Consider the following 23,634-nt stretch of genomic DNA (forward strand, 5'->3'; position numbering starts at 1 on the left):
GAGTTGAGTATTGCTACTCAGATTAATAATGTTTTATTTATGACATTTGTAACTTATTAAGCAACAATACGTCCAAGGAAAAAATGAGAATGAGCTTTAATAATTGAAGCAGACTAAATACCAGGGTTTTGGAGTCTGTTGTATCTGCACATAGCCTTTCGCGTTAGAGGAAATCTAAATTTCAAGGAAACGTAAATGAGACATACAGGTCAGAGAGGTAAGAGAAATCAACTCGGAAGTTTTGCACACAAATATTATCAACTCTACATGGAGGACTTCTGAAGTTCATCAACTCAAAATGATATCGAGAAAAGTGTAATTTTTCTTCCATGATTGGCATCAACTCTTATTTTAGAACGTAAATACGTTGATAAAAAAACGAACGTCAAATATATTGAAAATATATTTATACGTAGAAAATAGAAAAAAAAAGTAAAAAATCGAATTTTAACGAAAACACAAACACAAAACTCATCGCCTGTTTGCAAGTTTCATCTATGTAAGATCGATTACAAAACCATTCTAACAATGTCTGACTACCAAGTTTTATCTCCCTCGTGTTGTTTCTAAAAAGTTTCTGCTCGATGTGTCATACCAGTGCCAGGTGTATTCATCAATTCAGAAAAAACTATAATGAATCGAAGCTTACTCTTCTAATAACAATGTCTGATTACAAAATTCTGACGCCAGCTTGTTGTTTCCAAAAAAAAAAAAAAAAAAAGCTTCAACAGAAGATGTAATACTAGCGCTAAGTGTACATCAGTTAAAAGAAAAAAAAAATTGATGAAACCAAGCTAACCATTTGAACAACAATGTCTGGCTACAAGTTTCTATCGCTAGCTTGTGGCTTCCAAAAGGATTCACTCAGACGTGTAATACCATTACCAGGTGTTATTCATCAAACAAAAATTAATAAAGCAGAGCAAATGGAATACAAAGCTGTAAATAAAGGTTTCCACAACCAGGATTCGCTTTTTGCCGGCAGGATCTCTAATAAATCCAAGGTAACCATTAAAAAAAAAAAAAAAAAAACAATATCTGCCTACAGTATTCTATCTCTAGCTTGCTGTTCGCAAATAGTAAGCGAACTTCACTTAAACTAGATGTGTAATACCAATATATGCTAGACTTATTCACCAAAAAAACATTCAAAAATCCTTTAATGAATACAAGCATTCGGACACTTCGACTGAACTATGTAGGCGTGGCCACAAAATATGATTGACGTGTGATGGATGAATGATGGCCCAAAGATGGCAGACAGAGCGGGAATCCTTATTTAATTAACGCCTTTTGTTGGCAAGCCTTTTCTTCTATCCCCTGGATACTGGCAACAAGGAAATTCAAGTTTTTTTATATCGTTCCCCACAAGCTAAAAATAGCGTGCATCCCAGCGTTTGATGGATTTTAATTAATAAGGTCGGATTTGACAGAATAATTTCCTTTAAGAGGAAAAGTCAGTCGCATATTTTAAATATATTTATCACGCTATTTAAAGATTAACTTATGAAGAATTAATTTTTTCAACTTTAACTTTCCAAAAAAATCCCCCTGTCACAATTTTAAAAAACTACGAAAATATAAACTATGAAGACTAAGAGAAAATATCACAATAAAAAATGCTTAGGTAATATTAAATAACGCAAATATATTTCAACCACATTACACTAGTGGTAACAATTGTATAGTATTATGTGGTATTGTAAAACGCAGTTGTAAAATAAGCAAATAGAAAACAAGGAATGTACACTACATGCAAAATATAAGCAGCAATATAAATATATGTATTTAATAAACGACGATAAATTCATCGATCAGTACCGATTAAAATGTTAATTTCGAAGGTGTCAACACATTTTGTTCTGTTAAAAAAAAAAAAAGTGCTGGGAAATGAATTTTCAACGCACGGCGCGTCATCAATGCGTACTGAATGGAGCGCTAAAAATGGTACTTAACTTAAAAACTCAAATTCAATGCTTTTTACCAGTTTCTAAATGGCATGAGGTCGCATCAAAACAAGCACCCGGGAGTGCCAAAAAGGCAACAAGGAGTGATAAAAAAGGGCAACCCGTCGCACCAAAAAAGTAACCAGGCGTACTGGTAAGAGCAATAGTTCGAACCAAAAGAGGAACAGGGTGCGACCGTAGCCAGAAAACGCTTGAGCCACCACTTGAAATTCCTAAGGGGACATGATTGGGAAACGCAGCTCCAGAAATACAATTCAAGAGAAATATTTCGAAGATAATTTATTGATTTTCAGCCCACATGTTTCATTCAAACTGCATTTTTTTGACAATCAATAACAGCAAAATATCACTTAAAAACGTCTTCCTCATTTCAAACAGTTCTAGAAAAGAACTACACTATTTCGCTCCATCAATTTACATAACATCAAACGCCCCGAAAAAGTTTATTATGACAAACGACATCTACGAGTCCCTATGATGAATGTAAATCATCGAAAATCGTTACCACACATTCTACTTCCATCCCCAAACACCCCCTCATAAATATACATGCCTCGAACAATTTTTAAACGACTAAAAACCCCTCATTTAGAGACAAAGCTATTTATTACGTAATCTACCGTAGAAATTGTCGCAAAACAAATGCCAAAGAAATGGAAAGCTCGCCTGGGGACAAGACACTAAAATGCCGGAAAAGTATCCAGTAATTATGGGCCCCGTCTGTGTTCTACGGACGTTCGATAGAAAACGACAACCACACGCGCTGTGCAATTTATCATACGCAAGAAACATTAATCATTCTCGAAAATTAAACTTGGCAATGGCTCGCTTCTATCCAAACATTTCAATGAAAGATGGTGTGGTATAAATCACAGTGATAGGGAAGCGAGCATTGTTTAATGCTTTGTGGAAATTGTAATGACTGTCGACTTGCTTGCGTCTGCAGCACATGCCGAAATAAATTCTCCTTAATAAGGGCTGGCCCTTTCCGCATATCAGATATAGGAAATATGTTTCCAACTGCCTTGTACTCGAGTCGCATAGAATATAATTGCGAATGAGTATTTTCACTTGCGGGATGTATTAGTTATATGAGACGAGGTCGAATATTTGCACTTCGTTTCGGCTTTCTGAGTTTAATGAGATTCTAATGCAGTGATTTCGTGTATGAGGAGAAAGTCATCTTCATTATGACATACGTTATTACCATGGTTAGCCACAAGAAGGGTTTTGAAGCGTAGAATGGTTACTTGTAATAATTAATAGCACAACATCAATTGATTTGAAGCGTAGAGACCTTACTTGTAGTTATAATTAAGTATGGTGACTTCAAATATCGTAATCAGAAATTTGGTGGGATAAATTGAATCGTCCGGCTTAAGAAGGGAATGAAGACCAAAAAATGTCAAAATTACTTTTTGAACTCTAAATTATCTCCTAACGTTGCTCTACATGTAATTGGAGGGGAAAAAATAAACAAAAATCCGTCACTTAAGGCAGGTAAAACAAACACTTGGTGGCCATAGTATGAAAGAATTTTACTTTAAAAAAAAAAAATAACTGCTTAAAATATTCTGTGGGATAAAAACAGAAAAAAAAAATATCCTTGGATCAAATAAAAATTAAAAGTCTTTTTTAGACAAGAAAATGTTGTATGCTTTACATTGCTGCCAATATTAAAAGATGAAAACTAAAAAGATTTATGCGTAAAATTCAGGAAACTGTACATGAATAATGTTAGTAACAAAAGTTTGACTGTAAAAATGGATTTTCATATATATCGGCACGATTTCTTAAATTGAGCATGTACAAGGAAGTTGGGACATTGAAATTATAATTTTCTTCCCCTTTCTTTTCTTTCTTTCTTGAAGTTAAAAAAAAATGTACAACTTTTCGGTTCAAAATGTTCAAAAGGAGTTTAGTTTTTCTGATGAATGGTATACATTAATTACAGTAGGCAAAAATTTGGGCAGTTCAGAGAGAAATCGGGAACATTTTACCTCATTTTTTGGGATGATGGAGATATTTTACTTCGATTGGTTCCAACTATGATGACATAGTTATTTTTTTTTTTTACATCATACTTAAAAGCAATTTTTTTTCAACAATATTGCTCACAGTGTGTCGACCTGACTGAAAATAAACTGCTGTTGTATCCTTGTTTTCCCTGTTTCACTGTACACACTTCTCCCCTATAGTAGTTGGAAAAAAAATATTCCGGGTAACTCGCCTCGTTTTTTTTTTTTGGGGGGGGGGGGGGGGGGAGGTGGACTTCCTAAGAGAAACTGGTTTGAAACTAATTTATATTACATTTGCATAATTTTTACAGTAAAAAGCCACATTTTGGGGGGATAGCATTGGAATCCTAGGTGTTATCTTTTAGTAGGGCATTGATTTCACCAATTATCTATTTATCCTTCTGAAAGTCGCCAATTACTAATTTACGCATAAACCCAAGCTGTCAAAATATTTCTTCTCTTAGATTTTTATTACTGTGAGAAATTAATTGTTTATTTCTATCGCGTTCGCATGCAAAAATAAAATAGTTCCAATTCAGAAGGAAGGTCGAAAAATATTTCAGAGCCTCTAATTTTCTCGTTTAGAACTTTCTAATTCAAAACTTAATTCCAGCGAAGAAACAACTTTCTTGGAGAAAGAGAAAAACGTATTCGCCTTCCTTTCTTCCAAGAAGGCACTTTCTATCCGGTATGTAATTCGATACACCAGACATTAGGGTCGTGATAAAATACTCCTAAGGGAACTCTCACAATCCTCCATTAAGGAAATTAATTAGCTCAGTATTAATTAGCGAGCAGATATTATTAATATTCATAAGCTTTAGGTTCGCCCCATCGGCGTTAGGAGACCGCCATTTCCCTGTTCTGAGCTTTGGGAACTAAAAGCTTGGCGACTAATTAGGTCACATCCGTGTTGTTCGCCAAAATTCAAAAGCCAACAACAACTTTCAGGAGATAGATTAAAACCCGCAAAAACCCTCATTTGTAATTCCAGAATACTTCGAATTGTCAAGAAAATGCTTGAAATTGTGTTTGGAAATTTTTTTTTCATACTTGGTTCTCAACAAAAGGGAAAATGACGATGAATTTTGGTTTTACAGAAATAAAGAAGATAACCGAACAATGTTCTTTTTTTAAAGGGTAAATCTATAGTTAGTAAAGAATAACTAAATGGAATTCATGTGCATAATCATGCAAGAGCGTTAAAAGTAATTCTTCTTAAATGGACAACTTTGCAAATCGTATGCAAGTCCATACGTTCTATATCACATAACTCAATATAGGTAGGCTGTACAAGGTACGAATTCTGTATGTAGAGTTTTTATGGGGTGTAGTTGCTTGTCGCCCTGTTAGGTTGCAATGTTCCATAAGAGTTCCTCACACGTTTTTTGTGGAAAATCAATGCGGATTATAATGCAGAGTAAAGTAATGTTGTTATAAATTAACCATTTGATGACATATAGACTAACTTTCTGCCATTAGCTTGGCAAAATATTAAATCCAAAAATGAAATGCTAAATCCGGTGTCAGTTTTGGGATATTTTACTGGATCCCTGTTGAACCAAAGTTATATCGTCAATAGTTGTAAAATGAATTTCTGTAAAACATCGTTTCTCCATTGGTTGGCAAGAAGTAAGTTTTAAAAATATAGTTATCTGTTCACTATAAACATAGTTATCTGTGGACTCTTTCATTAGATTATATTTCTTCCTTTAACGTGTTCAATTTAGTTTTTGTTCAAGCTTCCAATACTGAGTCTTATTTTCATTTCATGGGTGTAAATTAATTTTTCATCGAAAAAAGGAAAGGGAAATAATATTCTTTCCTTTCAAACTTTAATTTTCAACAATTTTTTATATTAAATCAATTTAATTATCCCCGTTAGGAACAACTTTTTGCCATTTAGTGTACAAAATGTCAGTCCCAGATCGATAAAGAACAATTGGCTTTGGATCAAATATCTAGATGTGGTATGTTGGATATGAGACGAATTTTCAAGAGTTTTGTCATATACCTACCGAAATAAAGCGAAATCAGATGGTGCAATGTCGGGCTAGTTTATTCAGTGGTGTCAACAGAAAAAGCGTGGTTGTGAAACATGATTACAAAAAACCACATCACTCAAAACGAACATTGGGGAAAATGAAAGAATCGCGGTGGATTGTGCACCGACTATACTCACCCGATGTTGCACCACCTGATTTCCCTTTATACTGATCAATATGGGACAAAAAACTCATAAAACTGGCAAGTATCCAAATGCCACCTCCAGGTACCAATAGATTTTTACCAATTCAGAATATTTGCACATTAGATGAAAGGGAGCCGACCGTCTTGTCTAGTCAGAGAAGTCTGTCTGCAGATGGGAAGTTCCTGAGTTCGAATCCCGGTTCGGGCATGAATGTACTCTCTCTCACCTGTCATTGTTCTTTCTTTGCGTGAATGTGTTGTGCTGTGAATGGTTGCCTACCCCAGCTGTATAATCAGGCCCTTATGGCATGTGTGTACCGTGGAAGTCAGACTTCACACCAAATTACGGTATAAATGGAAAAGTGAAGCAAGGCACCCCAAATTGCCACCCTAGCTAGCACAAGACAACAACAACAACAGATGTAATGGAATTTAAATCGTTCGTTAAAAATAAAAAATGGTTAAAAATTTATTGGTTAAAAAATAACATTATTTTTCAATCTCCACGGTATAAATATAAATGTATGCTTTTCTTAGTTGTGAAATAGATTCAGAATTCTAATCAGAACACCAACTACCGTGAACATCTGATTGGTGTTCTTATTCCGAAACTAATGAACAAATTAAGCTAAGGAGATAAAAATGGCTCCAACTCTTCTATTTCTAGATTCTAGTGGCACGATTGCGTAATCAATCAAAGTCTAGTGAAGAGCGGTCCTTATCTTGGAGTAAGAAAAGCATTCAGGGAGAATGAAGTGCTTACTCCTCAAGTGGGAGGCATTGTTGAAGAAAAAGGAATTAGTTGGAGCAATGAAAAGAACTTATGGCATTTGGATTTAATCAGAGTGGAAGCTACGATTCATGAAAGAACGATCAATTGTATTTCTAATTAAAGCGTAGTTTGGTAAATGATTTGGATTCTGATCCACATTTAAAGGATTATTGCGTATGCACCTGGAAATACAGTATCTCCTCATAAGTAGCAAAAGACGTTGTTAACTTTGCAGTAGTTAACTATATCCAATTTATTTCGATCTCGGTATATCTCGGTAAATGCAATGTGTATGCAAGGTTGTTCTGCATCCCAAAAGGTTTGGTGCGCCACCAACATACTAAATGGCACCCCAGAAAAGAACACCACCCCATAAAAGTGAAAAGACCTTCAAAAAATGTTCATGGCGCAGTCTGCTTCATGACCTCTCCCCCCTCTCTCATGGGCACCTCTGGTGTATGTATACATGCCATACACACACAAACACACATATAGTTTTATCTATTGTAAGTTAAAAAATGTGTGCATCTATCTCTAGTCAGTCAGCCTTTTGGGGTCCTTCTAGACCTTTGCACGCCACCAATGTTATTTTAAAAATATGTTATTGAAATCTGTATCTGGAAATCACAAGCGCGGGATGTCATTCGATTTGATTCCACATTTAAAGTAAAGTGTCCCTAAGCTTCTCGCCAAATATTCATCTAGCGTAGCGAGCAGGTACACAAGGATTTTTCAAGCGCAAAGTCAAATACCAAGCAGCCGCCGAAGAGACAGCCAACATAGCGAGTGCGGAGTAACGGAGGTGGTTGGTGAAATGAACAGGCGACGAAACCCCACTGGAGTCAAAACGGACAACTTTTTTTGGGGGGAAGGGGGGGGCAAAGATTAGTAAAAGGTATTTTGATAGTTTTTACCCTATCTTTTACAACATCATACAAGCACCTATTATTTTTTATTTCTATTTTTCATTCTCCTTTTTTTTTTTTTTTTTGAAGATTCATAGAACTTTTTAAGACAGTTTTAACCATGGCGGACAAAAAGTACTACAAACTCTGCTTTTCACAGCAACTGGTAGAATTTCTTTCTGTCGTAAAAGTAAACTTTTATGCATCGCAAATCGTGGGCTTAGAGGAAAAACTCACGAGTGCATTTTCATAATCATTAACTACGAAATTTTCCATAAAAAATTAAACTGAGATGATTAATCCAAAATTACAATAATGCAGACTTAAAGAACATTTAAAAAAATGAAAAAATATTGCAACAAAAAATTGCTCATGGTCGATTTTTAATACCTATTTTTTTACTTCTTTTCATACATTTCCAGAAATTAATCAAAGTGCACTTAGTGAGTTTTACCTCTAAACGCTACAAATAAGTTATATAGCAAAAATATTCATAGCTTTATTTTAGTTATAATTACACACAGTTCAAGCTCCTTGTGAACTTTGCCTGCCATCCTCGTTCCTTTTAAGGATCCCAGATGCTCTACATTTTCTGGAAATGTATCTAATTTTCATTTTTTTCTACGTCTTTAATGATAGCTGAAATTTTATACTCCAAAACGGAACTGCAAGATATTATTTTTTTTTATGCGAAGCAAATTTGCGGAACATCGATACACGTTAAATCAGATACAGAATACAAGGCTCTTAATTGATGCAACACATTTGAAAACTGTTTGAAGAAGTTTCAATAGTCCATTATACATCCGAAGACACAATGAAAAGATGTATGCAGATTCAGCACTTACATTTAAAAAAAAAAAAACTTGTAAAACACATAAAACAGTTATAAATCTACGCGTTTGTTGATTGTTTAACGATGATGTCCATAATTAATCAACAATACATCAGATGATTCCACTTTAAGACAATGTATTCCTTTGTTATTATAAATGATTAATTGTTTGCCAAGAACTACATGCTATTTCATTTCAAGCCACCGAAAGTGGTTTATGTTCCGTGTTGAGTTCTTTTTCATTTGTCCATTCGCCGAAATAAAGCATGGAAGACCGCTTAATTAGCTCGCTCCACACAAAAACGAGAACGCTTATAGGATAAGGTTTTTTAATATTTCGGACTAGGCTCTTCATCCTCAGGAACATAGAAACTTACTGCCACTCTTTATCACTTATCTTTAGGCTTAAAAAAATACTTGATCCAAGTTTTTTCCCGCTTCTTCTCCCTTCGAGTACTGGGTTTAATTATTTTTGTATTTTCGGACGCATTCTAATGAATGCTCAGAAATAATGAAAAGAGATTTTTTTTGAAGGATTTTTTTTTTTTTTTTGCTTCTTTTACTACTCGATTGTATCTTTTTTTAAACTTTGCCCCTAAAATAAAAAGAGGTATTTTAAGTCTTCGTTTAGTCCGAAAGAAGTCTGCCGCGGACAGCAAAATATGTTCTTTTTTTTTTCTTTTTGGAAAGGGCTTTTTAATGAATCCCACTTCCTTGTCATTTTCCTTTTTTTTCTTCTTCATTCTAAGTTTTGGAGGGACTAACAATGCTTTATCTGTTATAGGGAAGGCTATGACACATTTTTAAGATTTTTTTTTTTTCTCTTTTTTCGTCTAAAGTAAACTTCAGATGGTATTATGTCTACAAAGGATTTATTATCTACAACACCCTAAGCCTTTTTCAGAAACTATTATGGAACCAATTTATTGGAAGGAATTCAGGTAGTCCTTTTATGTGATGCAAACTTAAAACAGAAAAGTAAAATATTTCTTCAAAGTGTTTTTTTTTTCGTTACATAAAAATCACCCAGGGAAATGTATTTTAGCAAGGCATGTACATTTTTCGCATTTTTGCATCATGATTTAAAATTTTTTGCTATCTAACTTTTTCTAAATATATATAACCGGAGCTGCGGAGTCGGAATTGGAGTAGTTTTGGAGTCAAGGAGTCGGAGTCGAAGGTTTGAAGTTCCAAGAGTCGAAGTCGGTCATTTTCCCCCGAAGTCCTCAACTTCGTCAATGCTTGCGGAGTAAGAGTCAGGGTCGGAGTCGGACTGATTTTCGGGTGAAGGGGTCGGAGTCAGAGTCAAAGGTTCTTAAACGTCCGGAGTGAGAGTCGGTTATTTTCTTTCCGACTCCAGTTCTGTATATAAATAGACTTGCCTCAACTGAGAATGACATAAATTGTACAAAACGAGTCAGGAAAAATTTCTAGGGACCATACATGACAAACGATTTCTCTTTATCGCTTCTGGGGAAAAATTTGGTGCGACATGGTTTGTCTACGTATCATTTTGCAATTAAAAAGTTAACTTTTTAATTTAAGAATAAATATGAAATTAGAAGCTAAAGCAGGAAAAAAAAGTCCTTACCTTAAAATATTTTCAAAACACATTTTTTCAAAAAAAAAAAAAAAAAAAACTTGAACAATGAAAAACAAAATTGATCTATAACTTTTAAATTTTCAAATACTGAGATATTTTTTACGTCAGTTTACACAGATGTTAGACATTAATTATAGAAAAAAATGTTAGGGATTGAAAAATCTCATTTTTTACAATTATAAACATTACTTTACTAATAAAATATCATTGTACTTGGAATTTTGAAGACAAAACATGAGAGTGAAAAATTACTAGTTTAAAAATTATGCTCTTGACGGATTTTTTCTCTCTAATTTTTTAAAGCTCTAGTTGCCAAGGTAATAGTCGTCTGGGGGATCTAGAGCCCGTAGCTTGTCGGATCTGGTCTATCAACGATAAACAATTGGGCTTTTCATTTGAATAACTCAACATAGTACAGTCTGCAGGAATATTAAACAACATTTTTAAAAAAGAAAAAATGAGAGTACGGAGTCGCTTGAAACATTAATTCTTCCAAGTCTGAAAAATAGAAAAGTAAATAAAATAATTGATCCTCGTCACTCGTTCATTCAACTTCAATGGAATAAAAAAAATCCTTATCATTTTAAACCTTTATTTTAGACATAAAATCAATCTTCAGTCACGGGTGAAAGCATATCATATTCTATAAAAAAAAAGCATCTTTAAATGTTACCAAACTCTTAAAAGTTTTATACTAAAAGCAAAACATTCAGAATTAAACTGCTCTAACTACTGTTTTTTGTTCATCAGTTTACACAAAATAAGTTACACATTTAAATCAAAAAAATAGAACAACAATGTAAAATTGCAGACACGCGTTTCTGGGTTACAAGAAACAACTTTTTCAATGAAAACTAAGCAAGCTTATGGGTTAAAAGACACACTTATTTTGTATTGCAAAAGGGGTTTCTTGTAGACCCGAAACATGTGTCTGCAGTAATCTGCAGAGTTTTTTAGTTTAATTTTCAAGCACAAAGGTATATATTCAACTTTATTTAAATAAATAGTATTCATTGACGAAATAAAAAATTATTCCTCACTATTCTTAATATGGCATGGGTCCTGATTACAACATAAAAAAGACGAATTCAAGCAAAAAGGCATTTTAGACATCTCTGTTTTCGGTTTGAGGCTCGCAAAAACTACAGAATGTAGGAATCCCGCCGAAGATAATTTTCTTCAAGAGTGCAGATTGAGGTACAACATAGTTTTGAGAAAAACATGCTACGCGGATGCAAAACACGCCCATCGCTATTTTCTTAAGAAAGAATCATCTATGGGTAGAACAAAGAAAAAAGTGGTTTTGTGCCGGAGATGTTTACGATGGAAGACGTTGGACGATCATAATTCAGTGCAACTCCATCTTTTCTATGGAACATATTTTGGCTTTTCGTGAGTTTCCCCTCTCTTTTTATTTCTCACACCCCCACACGTTCTTCTTTCTCTCGTTTTCCAAAAGACGAGGGGAAATTTGTTCTCGCACAAAAATCACTTTTTCGGCGAACACGGGATTCAATTCCATTAACCTGTGTGATGTCGAATCGTGCTAAGAAAAGGGGAGAGTAAAAAAATAAAACGTGAAGCTATGACGTGGAACATACTCATGAGGGTGCCGGATAAATATATAGCTGGAAATTGAAATTCCGCCATCGGTCATTGAACACGTTCTCATCGCTTCAAAATGGAATGGACTCGGAAACAAAACAGGATATTTGTTCAAACAATAAGCAATGAACAAATACCTTTGTGTTGAAAACGACAAAAAAAAAAAATATATATATATAAACAACTACGTTTAAAGGAAATTTGCAAAAAAAAAAAAAAAAAATGATAGAGGGCACTTGTTTGAGGTTACAAGGCAAGGTTTTTCATTGCAAAAAGATGTCAGCATGCGGATGCGAAGATATCCGACAAAAGTCAAAGATGTGAGCCAATGGACGTCAAGATTCCGACAAAAGCCAAGGATGTGAACTTCTTGATGTGAAGCCAAATGTGTTTGTTGAAAGATATCCGACAAAAGCTAAATAAATGAAACTTAAGGACGTGAAGATATCCGACGACATTCAAAGATGTGAACTTATTGATGTAAAGAAATGGGATGAAAGCCAACTAGAGGAAATAATACATTTTACTGAAGGTCTTGGTAATCTCTCTGGGGAAAGAAAACACTATTTTAGTTAAATTTAAAATGATTCAATGAGGTGGTTTGCAAAAAATAGTCATTGTCGTATTTTGTTCTCGTACAGGGGACAGGGGAATGGAAAACGTTAATTTTAACTTAAATATTGTCAGAACTACAAAAAAAAAAAAAAAAAAAAAAAAAAAAAACATTATTATTGAAAAAAGGGGGGGGGGAAATACTAGCAAGAATCAATCACTCACTAATTGCTTATTACATAATTAAATTAATTATCAGAGGCAAGGTATTGACATTCATTAAAAATACATAACAAGATTTAAGTAAGAAAAACTTTACTTGACTATCTTTATTTTAGCAAAGAGAACCAATTAAGATTATTTCTATAATGAAGACTAAATAATGGGTTAATATAACTATTATCACACGTGAGAATTATTAATTCCATTCTTGGGAATGACAACAAAATCAAAGGACATTTTTTTTTTTCAGAATAGTGCAAAAGAATTTAAGTGCAGAATAGTTTAGAATACTGCTTTGAAAAGTCTTCATTTTTATGTTTTACAGCATTGCACAATCGTTGTTAATAGATTGAACAATAATTTCTTTACAAATATATATGGATTCCTGACATTTTAGAACTAATTTTGCTTTAAGGTTTTGCTTAAGGCTACATTTATCAGGTAAAAAAATTGTTTGATGAATAATAATAGTAGAGAATTTGCTTTAGACAATTTTACAAATATCAAAACATGTTATCCCCCCCCAAACATTCTACCATCAGTTTAATTTTTATACAAATTAGTTTATCATTTTTGGAGTAAGGACAAGAATGTTACAATTTAAAGAAAATGACCCATATTACTTTAGCAGTCAGGCAGTTCGCCCCACTCCACCAGGTAAAATTTCATACTTGAGGTAACGTCACCAAACTTGTTATAATAAGCAAAAACTATTTAAAATTAACTAAACTATTGCAAATCAATATAAATCATAGTATGAGCAACAAAATGAAAAATCAAAACCAGTTTTATTCCAGCAAAGTGAAAATGCAGGAAACTGAAAATATAAAAAATTTTAAACTGATTTAAAAGGTATCCCTCTTACCTTTCATTTTGGTATAAAGTTTTAATTACCTCTAAAAATTCGCAGAAAATGACTGTAGTGTATGCGTAAAACTTCATCATGCACAGGCGCACTCTGTAGCAGAAATTGTGAAATACATTTGCTAAGGCGTTTTACCTGACGAGGCATGATCCCCCAACTTACTCTATACGGAAAATGCCAATCGTGTTTATACAGAAAACAAAAAAATTCAAAGTCTGGAATTCACAATACAGTTACCAGTTCTATTTTCCAAGCAGTGTCGTTTGACAATGATCCCCTAACCTACCACCATAATGCTTTTAGAAATCGCTTATTTCTTCGGGGTTCTATTATGAGGGTCATTTACCGACAATCCCCGAGAAGCGCCGCAATCTCCTCTAGCCAGTCACCAAACCCTCCCACACCTCACGGAAAATCACTTAAATTAAAGGCCATGAAAAGATTCTAAAAGATTTAATACGGCACTGTCATAGCCAAAGGAAAAATGCGTGTATAAAAGAGCAGGTAGGAAAAAAAAAAGTTTGTATACGGGTATTAAGGGAAAGATTTTTATTGTTTTTTTTTTTTTAATCTGAAAGAGCATTCCATATAATGTATTCTTTCCCTGCGTTTTATAGCTTTTTTCAGGGATCAAATCCTTTGTACAATCAAATCATTTGAAGTTTTAAAACTGAAAAGAATAAACGGTCAATACGTATTAACTTGTCAAAAACTGAAATATGTACAGCAGAACCAAATTAATTCGAACAAACAGGGGATCCAGGTTGTCCGCTTTAACGAAAGCACGGATAAAACAGAATAACCTATAAATTTAGCCAAGATACATAAACTATCGTACAGAGTAAATATTGTATTTTTAGTTCAAGGGAATGAAATATAAAACTGCATAAGGGAAAATTACAAAAATATAAAATACGGCCCTACATTATTGAGCCTTATCGCCTTTTATTTATACAGTATGTGCATCTAAATGCTGTCCAGATAATGCGAAGTCCGGTTTAATAGGGTCCGGACTATCACTTTCGTTTCAAAATAAAAATTTGATTTTCCAGAAGTCTGTGGCCTAAGTTTTGTCAATAACCACCTGAGAAATAACAGAAGGTCTTGCGGCGCAGCGGAAAAACCATTATAAAATTCTGGCAGATGTAAGCTATTTTCTTTTGAGCACAAAAAGAGGTAGTTACGAATAGAACTCAATCGAAAAAAGATAGGTTCTCCCTCGCATGTAGGTCAAATCAAAAGTCATTTGCTTCCTTACAGGACTGTCAGTTCTGGACAACTATGAATTCTAGAATTAAAATCCTTTTGTCAGCTAAATCCTGTATCAACTGCACCTGATATCCCCTAGTATCTTTTGAATGGATTAAACACTTCATTTGGAAACCACCAATTTAGGTTGCCATTACAATAACCTGATACCAAAATCTGAGGAAATTAGAGTGATATCTTCAATTTTTTTGCACAATTAGTAGTAGTTTGAATGAAGGCTTAATCACCGTTTTGTGCAAAAACGACCAAAATGCGACGTTATCTAACAATTTTGCAAAATTTTTCTTCATCAAGTCAGACATAAGAGCGACTGAAAATTCCTCAATTATCGAACAAAAGAGCTCATTACAAAGTTGCCAGAAATACGTTAATAATAGGTTGCATGGGAAAAAAGCGCAACAGAACATCTAAATTACTGGAATTATCTCCAAAACAATCATCTTTTATTCTGCTTCAAGCAGATGTCCTCGTCTGCTTCATCCATCTGGAAGATAAGCAAAGCAGATGAGTCACTGCGTGGTCAGTGACTCTCTCTCAGTAGTACACCTAATGGCGTATCTCTTAGTGCACTTAACTGGAGTAATCACTGATAAAAATGAAATCATTTTCTTGGTGATGATTATGAATTAATTCAGCAATGTCATCATTACATAGGTAATAGCTCAATTTAGGCATATTTAGGAGATCATCTGTCAGTTTTGTGATAACAATTGTCATTCGTAAAGTAGTATGCAAAGCAGAAGTCCGTTTTTGAATAAATATCAATGTTTTTTGTTTTTTTTTATAGTCTGCATCAATTATCTTCGCCTTGTCAGTTCGAAAACAATAATGTAGGAACAACTTGTGACGCGTTGGCTAACTATCATCGAGCGGCTCTGTTGGGGTTATCTGGTTTTTCTTTTAATACAGGAGGACTTGTAGCCAATCATGTGCGAGATGAAAAAAAAATACTTTTGAATTATTTATTCTGCGTCGGTGTTCCGTCTTGATTGAAGCTTAATTCAAGACCTTTAACTGACCATTGCCTATACTATTCAGAAACTTACTTTCATTCTGCTTTTTTTTTTTTTTTTTTTTTTTTGTACCTTTACTGCAAAAACGTTTATGCATCCTCGTTCCATAAAAACAGTGGCAGCATAGCTGTCTCCACTGCTCTGGAGTGATTTAACTGATATTACTGGTGTAAAGTTTCACATCGCAAGAGGACCATGGTAATGTAACTACGTCATTATGTTTCAAGAATTTCTGAGCAAGGTTACACCAGAAATTTGTGTATGCTTACAGAGAAAGTATTTAAAAAGGTTACACATTAACAAAAATTAAGTTTTCATCTGACTTTCTTGAACGTTTATTCATTTTTATGTGTAAGTTGACTTATACTTCAAGTTAACTATTCGATGGTTGAAATTATCCGAATCAGTTTAAAGCAGTGATGTCCAACCTTTTTCTACCAGAGGGTCGCACCTCACATTAAGATGATTTGAGTGGGCCAGAACACATGTAAAATGTCAAAATGTTTAATTTTTTTCTAAATAGCATGGGAAAGTATGGAAAAGAAAAAAAAAAAATTAAAAAGCCAATTATTGTTATTATCATCACTATGCTTCTTCCGTTGAATGAATCTGTTTTTTCGAAAATTAATTTCAAAATATTTGCACTTATCATTGTCATTAATAGTGCTCTTCGATTTGTGACATTAAACAAAAACAACAGGCCACATGGATCAGCTTCGCGGGCCGTATGTTAGGCACCACTGACTTAAAATATTTACGAGTATATTACCAGCTCCATTCATCCTCTTCCAAACCTCTTTAATATGTCCTCAGTAGCGCCACATTGTAAATTTATTCATCAAAAATAAATAAATAAATAAATAATTTTTTTGACACAAAGAACGATACTTCGAATATAAAGAAATCAGAAACAGAAAATTTGCTTATTTCATTCACAAAATGCTTCAACAAAATACCTTTTTTTTATTCAGACCATATTCATTGCAGACGCTTTCTGGAATGCTTAATACCTTTGGTAAATGAATCTTACGTGACTGAATTCAAAACATAAGTACAAAATGAAGCAAAAAGCCAAAATTCAGACGATGGCTTAAAATGAATAAAATGGATTCTTTCCTACAAATTAAGAAGAAAAAAAAGTAATGTATTTTGCATCATTTTGCGATGTCTGATTTACCACTCAAGGCATACAACATTTGTCCTTAAATTACTGTTCATCCAATGTTGCTTCTGGAGAAGGAAAAAATGAGATTGTTTCCAAGGATCGCTTGTTTTACGATCCACAGGATACAAACTCAGGAATACAATAAAAGAATGTATGCAAATCATCCAATTTTGAGAGGGGAATTCCTGCCCTTTATGAGCAACCAGCTGCTGGGAAATTTCAAATAATACATTCACTGATGGCTTCTGATGACATTGAAACAAAAGGAAATCGTGAGGTTGTAAGACAGAAAAGGATTTTATGCGTTGTAATATGAACCAAAATGCGTGTTTCTGAAAACCTACATCACCAGTTAGGATGCTTTATAGCAGTGGCGCAGCCACGGGAGGGTTTGGGGTGGGAGGGGTTTTTGGGGTTAAAACCCCTCCCAGAACACGAGCATTCATTTTCTGTGTTAAAATCAAGGAAAAAAAGCAGAGCATTTGAGCTTTTCCAAGCGGAAAAGGTTTCAACAAAATATCTTACTGCTTTTAATGATCGGGGAAGCAGTCAGAAATTACTTCTCAATTCTTAAATATAAAAGTTGTATTTCATGATGAATACCCCACGTCCCCACTGGTATAAAATAGCTAAAATTGGGTCAATAAAACTCTACAGGGTATCATGGTCCCTCAGCACTTCTATCACTGCACAAATCCTTTTTAGGGACATCTAGGGAGAGGAAGCCTACCACACTGGATTTTCTGAGGCACTTAACCAATTCTCATCGGAAGATCGAAACCGTTATTAGCTAGCATTTGACATTCATAAAGACATGAATCTGTTTGAGAAGGAGGTTTTAAATGATGTCGAGAAAAGCACACAAAAAGTAATATAAGATTAAATTAAAACTAATAATAAATATTTTGTGCTTTTTCCCACTTTTTTGTTTCATAGTGATATCAATACGAATTATTAATTGTTTTTAAGCAGTTACTTTGAATGAATAAATTACTGTAGAAATTCTTTGATATTGAATAATTACGCATTGTAAATGAATGGGAAAGAAACTAACAATTTTCGATTTTGAAAACCCCTCCCAGAAAAATTTTCTGGCTGTGCCACTGATTTATAGTTAAGTTCTTGTTCTCAGAAAATAAAAATTCGAATGCTCTAAAAGGTTGAAGAAATAAGATTTTTGGTTGGAACTAGTGATGGGTATAATCGAGTTCCCATAATCGAATCACTCGATTATTCAAGATCATTGCAGAACTCGATTGTTACGAGATCTCGATTATCACATCCCGATATCTCGATTCAAAATATTCAAGAAGTCAATCGCTCGATTTCGAAAAATCGCGATTATCAAACGCTCCATTATGAGAAATACTCGATTCCCGTGATCTCGATCATAAAAAGTTTTCGATTATACCCATTACTACTCGGAACAAAAACATCAGAACAATTTTTGAACTATTGAATGGTCATTAATTAAAATCATGGTTTTCCCTAGCGTAAAGTAAGATTTTAAGTTGGCGAAGTCTCAGGAGTTCCCAAACTTTTTCTGAGCCCCGGCATTCTTTGAAGTATATGAATTTCCTCAACACCCTACTCTTTCTCTATTATATTCATATATATATATATTGAAACCATGGACATTTCGAAGCACCCTTACCCTCTTCCTGCGGCACCTTAAAGGGTCGCGGAACCCAGTTTGGGAACCCGCAGTCAAAACCAGTTTAGGTAAAGAAAAAGATCTTTCCTTCAATTTCAGATGAAATTGAAAATAACATTATGTTATGGATGCAATAATGAAACGTTAAATCAAAAGAACGGTTGAATGTAATGGGAATATTTCGCGAGGAAAAAATTGTAAATGACTAAAAAATCAATAAAATTTCAAAAATATCAATATTTATTTAAAATATACCTTTGCATATTTTAAATAGTTTATAAATATTATAAAGCACATGTGTTTTTTTTTTGAAAACAAACCTTCCGCTTTTGAGTTTAAGACCAGAAATGAGTAAGGCTTAAATTGTACGGGATCCGCTCTATCAACTTTGAATTTAATTTCTGGTTTTTATCACGCTGAAAAAAATTAAAAAATAAAAAAAGAGTGAAAACACCTGAGACATTATGCCCGTTAGTGGTTTCAGATTCAACAAATGTAGAAAATATTACTGTAGAGAAGTTCGCTGAAATCCAATTTTGATAGTATCTACTATCCTTATCTAACTACTGACTTTTGATTTGGTGAAATTTTTGTGAAAATCAATGATTGAGAAGTCCAAATTTCATATTCATCAATCAAACTCGCATAAAACTATCCTAAAACTTCCAGCTCGCGCAAAAGAACATATAAAATTGGTAACTGCCTCGGTTTCCTCACGCCGAAGCACTCATCAACACTCCCGATCCAATAAATCATGCCTCACAATTGATAATCTTAGCTATCTCAAATTTCCACTCCAAAAAAAAAAAAAAACCTCCCCCTGTGGAATAGTGTTTCGAAACTGGTTTCGTTTTCTCGCCTTTCCCCTTTCTTGTTCGAACGCGAGCCACCTGAGAATGTCAAACGTTCCTTTTCACTTTTTGTTCGACATGGGGTCATTTCTACAGCCTCCCCTATGCGGGTTTTCTGAAGTGATTAAGTAGTATTCGTGGCACGTGACTTTATTGAAAATCAGAATAGGTGTTTCTGTAAGCAGCATCTGGTGGCAAAATAAATCATTAACCTAAGCTATCAACGAACTTGAAGCAACGAATATCGGCAGTTAAAATCGGCCACAGTGGGTGCCGTGAAGGGCCCCATGGTATCAATACATACAAACTTATATAAAGAGAAAGGCTTAGTGTGTAGCGAGAAAATTCTAGTTCTTCAAGGGGTGCCGCGACTCTATGAAATACGCAAACTTGTGTAACAAACCAATTTCGCACCACACTTGCTCACATTTTTATATTTCTCGTTTAGAATATTTTGGTTCAAATAAATAATAAAATTTTGTTAAAAAAGTAATAATTTCTAAAACAGAATCTGTTGTGAGAGCTCTATCAATCCAAAACAAAAATTTTGATATTGTTTGATTTAATGTTGATAGAAAGAGATATAAATATATCAGTTTTCTAAAATGTAGTTAAGTAAGCATTTATGTTTTTCAAACTTGAAACTTCGATATTAAGTTAGTTTTTTATGATTGATATTTTTTCAGGCTTTACTTTTTTTTAAAAAACGCAACTAAATTGAAAAGAAAAATTATATGCATTAAAAGCAATGAAAACTTTCTTAAACATCTGTCAAATAAAGAAAAATGTTTGTAAATACAATTTATTAGGAGCAGTATACCAAAAATTAAATTTAGTATTTCATTCTAAATAAAAAATAAAACTGGTAAGGTCATGTGGGAAGGGGTTGGCAATCCTAACGACATTATTCTTTCTGTGCTCTTAAACATTGCCTGTTGCTTACTTTCTTTTCACTTCTGTACAATCAAAATAAAACATAGCTTTAAATGTCAAAAAACTACTTTCCTTTAAAAAATGAAGACAAACAGCAGAAAAATTACAAAACCTATAAAAGCCATAAAAATTTAAAAAAAAACCCCAGCATTATTTCGATACCTGAAGCAATAAGCACTTCCTATAAACAAACAGAGAAATCAATAACGGGAAAAAAATGAGGAAAAAAGTAACTAGTTTTAGCGCTTAGAATAATAAAAACGCAACAAAAAAGAGAACAAAGCGATTATTCAATACTGTGATTTCTTGTGCTTAATAACTGTAATTATCTCAATCGATGTTTTATTCGCGTCACGAAATAAACATGAAAATAAAATCACTGGAGTAGGTTATTACTTGTTATTCAAGGCTGAAGATGAAATTCATTTAATTTATCAAAACATTTCGTGACGATTTTGTCGAATGTTACTGTAAACGGTTGCCACCCTTCTGATTAAGGTAACCTTCAAGGAAACAAGGAAGATAATCAAAGTATTCAAATTGAGAAAGTAAGAAAATAATATTTTAACATGAGTAATGAAATTCATGTTCAGCTACAGTAAAATGATTGTGATTTTTAATCTTTAACTGGTGAGGTGTCTTTCAATCCAGGAGAATTGAAATTTTAGATTCAAACGTGTTGTTACGTTTAATGGCTTCACTTCTTATGTTTGTCACTCTGTACTGTAGTGTATGTGGAAGGGGGGGGGGGGGGCACCGTTATTAAAAATACATTCTTGGTATGAAATTCTAAAAGAAATGCAAATGCAATGTATATTGGTTTAGAACCACCCCTTTTCTTTTGATAAGTTTCCTCAGTCATTTTTTCCCAATTGATCAATTAAGTAACTTGCGCTAGAGTGTAAGTGACCCAGTGCTTCAGTTTTTTTTTTATTATTATTATACTAGGGGGCTCTGCCCCCTGCTCACCAACGCTCATCAACCCCCGAAGATTGCTTCGCAATCTTATTTGATCCTCAAAGATTTAAATTGTCGATTAGAAAGAAACAGATTATAAACGCATTATGAGCTCCCTTTAGAACAAAAGTACCCCTTACCTGTGTTTCAAAATATTTTTTACCAACTTGCAGTGCGATTAAGGCTAGGAGGCTCCTGAGCGTTGCAAAACTGCATTTGTGTAAGTTTGAAATTTCGCTTTCATATTCGTGGTTTCTTGTAATATAGTATTTTGCTCTTAAGCTCGGGGCTTGAATTGAGTTGAGCCTAAGATTTTCCATTAAAATCGAAACCCTTAAAATTTGTGAGTAAGAAAGAAGAAACAGACGAATCGAAAAGATATTCAATGATATGGCAACGCCAAATAAAACATCAATAATTTGAATGGAAATGAGAATTTTTGAACTTGATTAAAACTGCTTGTAACTTTTTTTTCTTTGGAGATAGAAGCTAAGTTTTTCAACCATAGGTCGTGTTAGATCTGGAGTAAAAAATGCTATTTTTTCGAGTGGTGTCAAAAAGAAAACTGGGGGACAGGTCGTTCACTTTTTACTGATAGATTTAATGGAGTAGTGCCTAAATTTCAACTAAGCCTAAAAAAGTTCGAGCTAAAAACGCAAATAACTCTCGCCATATTTAAGTTAGAGCATTGAAACAAATTGCGTAGAAAGCAGAAAATTCCACCCTTTCCAACAATATAATATATTAATATGTGAAAGTATTTTTCACCCCTTTAATAGGCAATAGTAGGCAATTTACGCGAAATTTGTGCTTAAAAAATTAATTACAAAAAATTTAAAAAAATTGCAGAAAAAGTAATTTGAATTTTAAAAAACAAAACCCCAGGTGCAAACCACCGGGACTCGAAGTAAATTTGTACAAAATTTCAAGGCTGTAGATGCTATCGGGTCTCCTGGATGCAGGGCCGCCGCAGACTTCCTTTCAAAATTTTCTTTGACCTTACTTTTTTTTTAATGAAAGAGATAAGTAACAGAAAACTAATTTAAAATTATCCTATTATACCTCGTTAATTTTTGTAAACTGCACGAGAAATATTATGTTGGTGGTTACATATGCCAAGCATTATCACTTACGCTTAAAAAAACAAAAAAGAAAAAAACCCTCATCAGTTGAGGGTTAAAAAAAATTAATAATAAAATTATAATTTCAAAATCTTTCGGGATAGCTTCAACTATTTTCACATACCAACAAAAAATATTTTAAGTGTTATAAAAAAAAATAAAAAAAAATATGTTAAATATTTTACGATTTAAGCTGATGTGAAAAACTTTAAACCGATAGCTGTATAGTTTTGTTATGTACTATATGCTAAAAACAAAAAAACAGCGGGAAATTGTGCGACAAATATCTTCTGATTTGACAAGAAATTTAAAATTAAAAAAGCTTTGGTTTTAACGGCAAACTTTATACGAAAGCTGCGAAAAAGTTATGTGCTTCTACTGATATGATAAAAATTTAATATCTTCTTATAATACTAATAAAAAAAATTATAATTAAAAAAATAAATAAATAAAAGTGAAAAAGATAAAACTATTTTAAAGCACTTGTTTTTTTATATGTGATCATCTGATTTTTTTTAGACTATTCATATAAGAAAATTATACTCGTAGCTCATAATTCTTTCAAAATATTTTAGCACTTGTTTTTTTATATGTGATCATCTGATTTTTTTAGACTATTCATATAAGAAAATTATACTCGTAGCTCATAATTCTTTCAAAATATTTTTTGATTGGAGAAAAAAACTGTTGGATTAGGCAATGAAATAATAAAAATGTAGGATAAAAAAAATTGCTCTTTATTTTTAGACTCTTTTTCACAGTAATAAGTCTGAAGAAATTCATGTTTTTTTCTACTTGTTTTTTATTTAAATACTGAAAAAAAAATGAGCCTTTCTTTTTTTTCCAAAAACTTCCACAAAAAAAAAAGGGTGAGTAATTTATGATGAAATGATATTAAGGAAAACAAAATATGTTAATATAGAGCACAAAAAATGTTTCTCACACTCGTTTCTCAAACCAAAAGACATAAGTGATGCAATAAAAGACATGAAAACATCAAGAATTCTAACATCAACAAACTTAACTGTATCCGCCAAAACAATCCTTTCCCGCAATACCGCAAACAGAGACCAACAAAGAGAAAACAAAACATGCAAACGATAAAAAATAATCTTAAGTTATTTCAAGAAAATATTT

The sequence above is a fragment of the Uloborus diversus genome, chromosome 7 (genome assembly GCF_026930045.1).
Source record: "Uloborus diversus isolate 005 chromosome 7, Udiv.v.3.1, whole genome shotgun sequence".
NCBI lineage: Eukaryota > Metazoa > Arthropoda > Arachnida > Araneae > Uloboridae > Uloborus > Uloborus diversus.